Source organism: Excalfactoria chinensis, chromosome 17, assembly GCF_039878825.1.
Source record: "Excalfactoria chinensis isolate bCotChi1 chromosome 17, bCotChi1.hap2, whole genome shotgun sequence".
Lineage (NCBI taxonomy): Eukaryota > Metazoa > Chordata > Aves > Galliformes > Phasianidae > Excalfactoria > Excalfactoria chinensis.
This window is the reverse complement of record NC_092841.1, coordinates 9,865,226-9,873,017: the sequence shown is the minus strand read 5'-3', so window position 1 is coordinate 9,873,017 and position 7,792 is coordinate 9,865,226. Positions and strand designations below refer to the sequence as shown.

The window sequence follows — 7,792 nt, the reverse complement described above, 5'->3', positions numbered from 1 at the left end:
CAATTATAGACGCACACACACACTTATAGACACACACCCACACTTATAGACACACACACACTTGTAGACACACACACATTTATAGACGCACACACACACTTATAGACACACACGCACTTATAGACACACACACACACTTGTAGACACACACACATTTATAGACACACACTCACTTATAGACACGCACGCACTTATAGACACACCCACACACTTATAGACGCACACACACTTATAGACACACACACACACTTGTAGACACACACACATTTAAAGACACACACTCACTTATAGACACACACACACTTATAGACACACACACACACTTATAGACGCACACACACATTTATAGACACACACACATTTATAGACACACACACACACTTATAGACGCACACACACATTTATAGACACAAACACACATTTATAGACACACACACACTTATAGACACACACACACACTTGTAGACACACACACATTTATAGACACACACACACTTATAGACACACACGCACTTATAGACACACACACACACTTATAGACGCACACACACATTTATATACACAAACACACATTTATAGACACACACACACTTATAGACACACACACACACTTATAGACACACACACACTTATAGACACACACACACACTTATAGACACACACACACTTCTAGACACACACACGCACTTATAGACACACACACACACATTTATAGACACACACATTTATAGACACACCCCCACATTTATAGACACAAACCCACATTTATAGACACCCACACATTTATAGACACCCCCACATTTATAGACACACCCACATTTATAGACACAAACCCACATTTATAGACACACCCACATTTATAGACACACCCACATTTATAGACACACCCACACACTTATAGACACACACACACTTATAGACACACACACACTTATAGAAACACACAAACACTTGTAGACACACACACATTTATAGACACACACACACTTATAGACACACACGCACTTATAGACACACACACACACATAGACGCACACACACATTTATAGACACAAACACACATTTATAGACACACACACACACTTGTAGACACACACACATTTATAGACACACACACTCTTATAGACACACACACACTTATAGACACACACACACACTTATAGACACACCCACATTTATAGACACACCCACATTTATAGACACCCCCCCACATTTATAGACACACACCCACATTTGATAGATGCACCCCCACATTTATAGACGCACCCCCACATTTATAGACACACACCCACATTTATAGACGCACCCCCACATTTGATAGACACACCCCCATTTATAGACGCACCCCCACATTTATAGACACCCCCACATTTATAGACACACCCCCACATTTACAGACACGCCCCCATTTATAGACACACGCACACAGATATACTCACACACAGATATATACACACAGATATATACGCACACAGATATACGCACACAGATATATACGCACACAGATATATACGCACACAGATATACACACACAGATATACACGCACAGATATACACACAGATATATTCACACACAGATATATTCACACAGATATATAAGCACACGGATATACACACACAGATATACACACACACAGATATGTACACACAGATATATACGCACACAGATATACCCACACAGATATACACACACACAGATATATACACACACAGATATACGCACACAGATATACGCACACAGATATATACGCACAAAGATATATACGCACACAGATATATACGCAAACAGATATATACGCACACAGATATACACACACAGATATACACACACAGATATACACACAGATATATAAACACACAGATACACACACACAGATATACTCACACACAGAAATACATACACGGACATATACACACACTGTTATATACACATACAGATATAAACACAAATATACTCACACAGATATACACACACAGATACAAACACACGGATACAAACAGAGATATACACACACAGATACGTACACATACAGATATATACACATACAGATATATACACACACAGATATATACACACAAAGACATACACACACACTGATACACACAAAGATATATTCAAACACAGAAATACACACAGAGATATATAGACACAGATACAAACACAGATATACACACACAGATATACACACACAGATATACACACACAGATATACACACACATAGACATAGACACACAGATATCTACACACACATTTATATACACATGCAGATATACACACACACATAAATACACACACAGAGATATAGACACACACAGATATATACACGCAGATATATACACACAGAGATAAATACAAACATAGATATACAAACACAGATATACACACACACAGATATATACAGACAGATATATACACACACAGACATACACACACTAATACACACAGAGATATATACTAACACAGATATACACACACAGATATACACACAAAGATATACACACACAGATATATACACACAGATATGTACACACACAGATACAAACACAAATATACACACACAAATATACACACAGAGATATACACACACAGATATACACACACAGATATACACACACAGATATGTACACACAGATAAACACACACAGATACAAACACAAATATACTCACACAGATACACACACAGATATACACACACAGATATACACACACAAATATAGACACACAGATAAACACACACAGATATACAAAAACATATATAAACACACAGATTTATACACACACAGATATACATACACACAGATATATACACACACAGACATACACACACTGATACACACATAGATATATACAAACACATATATACACACACAGATATATACAGAAACACAGATACACACACAGATATATACACACACAGATGTGTACACACGCAAATACGCACAGATATAAACACAAATATACACACACAGGTACAAACACAGATACAAACACACAGATACAAGCAAACAGATACAAATACACAGATACAAACACAGATATACACACACAGATATGTACACATACAGATATATACACACACAGACATACACACACAGGTATACACACAGATATACACACACACAGAGATACAGACACACACAGATATACACACACACAGATTTATACACACAATTATATACACACACACATATATATACTGACACAGATATTGTTGCGGACAGGGACACCAGGGAGAGACTCAAACTCGTGGGTACTCTAGTGTTGATTTTATTAACAAGCTCAGTACAACAGACATACAGAGCTCGGGTCACTCCTAGTGAATGACATTCAAGCTATACGAAGGTCCTATATTTATATGATCAGAAAAACATTACATCACTTATGTTATCCATTCTTAAGACTAATTATTAATAGATCATCAGTTCTTCTTCTCGATGCTGTTTCCCATCTTAGGATCTGGTTCGCGCCGGTTTTCATGCTTCGCGTGTTATTCTTCTTTCATCTAAGCTATCCGGTCTTGACCAGTCCATTCCATCTGTCTCATGGTCTTCTTTCATCCGAGCTATCCAAGCTAGACCAGTCCATTCCATCTGTCTCATGATCACCAACTTATTAACTACTAAATAACAATGTCAGCACTATTTTTGTCTTACTCTACTGTTTATGATTTCACAAAGTCTAACACCCCTACATGGGACATGGTTTGGGGCTGTACAGGGGATAAATGAGTAGCATATTGGCTGAGGATTTTACCATTTTCCTTATCAGATATACACACACAGATATATACACTCACAGATATAGACACACACAGATACACAAACACATACACACACACAGATACAACCTCAAATATACTCACACAGATATACTCACACAGAGATATATATAAGCAAAGATATACACACACAGATACACACAGAGATATATACAATCATGGATATACACACACAGATATACACACACACAGAAATACAGACAGATATATACAGGCACAAATATACAGACACAAATATACAGACACAGATATATACACACAGATATGTACAAACTCAGATATATACACACAAAGATACAACCTCAAATATACTCACACAGATATACTCACACAGATATACTCACACAGATATACTCACACAGATATACACACACAGATATAATCACACACAGACATACACACACAGATATACACACACACAGATATACAAACAAACAGATATATTCACACACACAGATATAAACACACACACAGATATACACACACAGATACACACACAGACATACACACAGAGACATGCACACACAGATACACACACAGATACACACACAGATATATACAAACACAGATATACACACACAGATATACACACACAGATATATGGAAACACAGATATATACACGCACAGATATACACGCAGATACACACTCACGCAGATACACACTCACGCAGATACACACTCACGCAGATACACACTCACGCAGATACACACTCACGCAGATACACACTCACGCAGATACACACTCACGCAGATACACACTCACGCAGATACACACTCACGCAGATACACATACTCACGCAGATACACATACTCACGCAGATACACATACTCACGCAGATACACATACTCACGCAGATACACATACTCACGCAGATACATATACTCACGCAGATACATATACTCACGCAGATACACACTCACGCAGATACACACTCACGCAGATACACACACACGCAGATACACACACACGCAGATACACACACACGCAGATACACACACACAGTGTGTTACAGAACTTCTTTCTTCTTCCTTATGGTTTCATGATTTCCTTGACTTTTCCAGAATGAAAGATATTTTACTGAGAATCCTCACGTTTTTGTAGATCTTTATTGAAACTTTTTAGGTGTTTAATTGCCAAACCCATCCTGTCGCTTTTATTCCCATACCACTGGCTCAAGTATCTCCGTACAGAGCAAAAAGAAATAGAAGCAGTCTTAGAAAACACCATAACAGAAAAGCCCAGAACAACAGATGATTGAGGAACTTTTTATTACTTTTGGTTCATTCAAGGCTAGCTTAAACTAGGAAGTGTTAAGTCTCCCAAGGCAGAAGCTGGATGGTCTCCAATCCATTCCATTTTCTAAGGTATTTATCCCCAAGCTGCCCACACTTAGTTGAGATCTTAGTTTTGCAGAGCCTTGGATTCGCCTGTGCCCCTGGGAGACCTCTTAGACTTCTATTCTAATGATCACAGCCTGACCCTTGGGACCTCCTGGCCTTCTTCCTCAGGCCCGCAGTCATAACTTGAAGTTATTTCCCACGGTATCATGAGACAGTGAGAACAACTTCACATTGCCGGGTCACCTGGTGGCAGAATGCAAACAATGGGGTCCAGCAGCCAATGGGATGATCCTACAGCACACAATGGGACGATCCTACAGCACACAATGGGGTCCTGCAGCCCATGGGATGATCCTACACCCAATGGGATGATCCTACAGCACACAGTGGGGTCTGTGGTGCACAATGGGGTCCAGCAGCCAATGGGATGATCCTGCAGCCAATCGGTGACTGGTGTTTCATTGTGCACACAGATGCTGAGCTGACACACATGGATGTGGAGCGGCAACAATCTGGACTCAGTGGAGGAATCCAACCTGCAGCATGTGAGGATGGAAAGTAGGGAGGATTAATAAAGGCATCAGCACTGCAATAGGAACAACAGGATGGATACGGGGTATAAGGGATGGTTAATAAAGGCATCAGCACTGCAATAGGAACAACAGGATGGATATGGGGTATAAGGCAGGGATGGCTCATAAAGGCACCAACACACAACAGGAACAGCATAAAGACAAAACGCCATCCAGCTATGGGATATAAGGCCATTATACAGACACACACAGACACACACAGACACACACAGACACACACAGACACACACAGACACACACAGACACACACAGACACACACAGACACACACAGACACACACAGACACACACAGACACACACAGACACACACAGACACACACAGACACACACAGACACACACAGACACACACAGACACACACAGACACACACAGACACACATCTCACATCAGGTCTCTATGGGGTTTAATGGAGGCCTATGGGGTCTTATGGGGTGTCTATGGGGTCCTATGGAGTTCAAAAGGGTCTTATGGGGTCCTATGGGGTCCAAATGGGGCCTATGGGGTCTCTATGGGGTTCAAATGGGGCCTATGGGGTCTCTATGTAGTCCTTTTGCGTCTCTATGGGGTTTAATGGGGGCCAGTGAGGTCTTATGGGGCATATGCACACATATATACACACACATATACACACACACATCATGGCCCATAAATATCCCAGAAGACCCCATTAAACCCCATAAGGACCCCATAACATCCCATAGGCCCTTATTAAACCCCCATAGGGATCCCATAAGATCCCATTAAACCCCATCGGACACCCAAAGGCCCCATTAAACCCCATAGAGACCCCATAAAGGCCCCAAATGATCCCATAAAACCCCATAGCCCCCATTAAACCCCATAGTGACCATAGAGGACATTAATAGCAGCAGTCTGAATCTCCCTTTGCATTGCAGCCCTATTAACAGCAATGGGAGCTACAACGGCGCCGCCTTGTGGACACAACGCAGAACTGCAATGGAGGAGCAACAGCAGCAATAAAGAACTGAATGGAGCCATGGGGGAACAGAAACGAACTTGGGGGGCAGAATGTGATGGCGGCACTTATGGGGCACGACACACAGGCTGTACTTGGGGGGCAGAGAGAGATGGCAGCACTTGGGGGGCAAGAGGCAATGGCTGCATTTGGGGGCAGCAAGAAGGGCACTGCAATAAGAATTAAGCACTGAAGTGCATAAATGAGCTCTGGAACATTATCTTGGGTCTCAGTATGGAACAGATCCAACACAGTCAGTGTGTGCTGCTCTTATCTGCTGGGCTGAGAGTTACCGGTCAGCAAAGCTGGTTCAGGGCCATTCCAGGCAATGCAGGTTTCTGTTCCTCGCTGTTCTCATCAGGAGCTGCACATCTCTCAGGGCTCTGCTGGCACCTGTTGGACACAATACAGCAATGAAGGCACTACCCACATGTGCAGGGCAGCACCTTTTGCACAAGCAGGCACTGCAGTGGTCGGGATACCTAAAAATGGCAGAGCTCACAGCCCTGAAACAAAGCAGAAAACATTCACCCCATCCCAAAGACAAACACTCACCCACAGCCCGCAGGAGGCAAACTCCAGGGAGAAACACCACCCTTACAGCTGCTGACACTGCAATGTGGTCAGGCTGCCCCAGAAATGAGGGCAGCACAGCCCTGACATAAAGAACCCCTCACCCCAATCCAAGGCCCAGAGCTCACCCCACACTCCAAAGGAAGCAGTCCCCAAGGAGAGATACTGCCCTCATGGCTGCCAGCCTTCCAATGCAGCTATGAGCCCCAACAGGGGCAGATCACAGCCCTGCAATAAGGCAGGAATCACTCACCCCTTCCCGAGGAGCGGGGCTCACCCCACAGAAAACAGTCTGCAAGGAGATATGTGTCCCTTGCAGGTGGCACCCCTTAAATATGGTCACAACCCCCTGAGAAAAACAGAGCTCCCAGCCCCAAAATAAAGGAATCACTCACCTCATTCCAGAGACAAACAGCCCACACTCCCAAGGAAGCAATCAGGTACAGATGCTGCTCCTGCCGCTGCCAGCCCTGAAATGGGGTCAGGATCCACTAAAAAGAGAAAAACACAGCCTTAAAATAAGGAAAG

At 42.3% G+C, this 7,792-nt stretch overlaps 1 long non-coding RNA gene across 1 annotated transcript; it reads right to left on the bottom strand.

The window, feature by feature from the left end:
• Positions 1–3,248: 3,248 nt before the first annotated feature.
• LOC140260199 (uncharacterized) lies at positions 3,249–7,792 on the bottom strand. The gene is made up of 3 exons (XR_011905513.1): positions 7,660–7,792; positions 6,985–7,084; positions 3,249–5,658 (listed from the first exon to the last, which is right to left on the bottom strand). It is a non-coding gene; the product is annotated as an uncharacterized lncRNA (long non-coding RNA).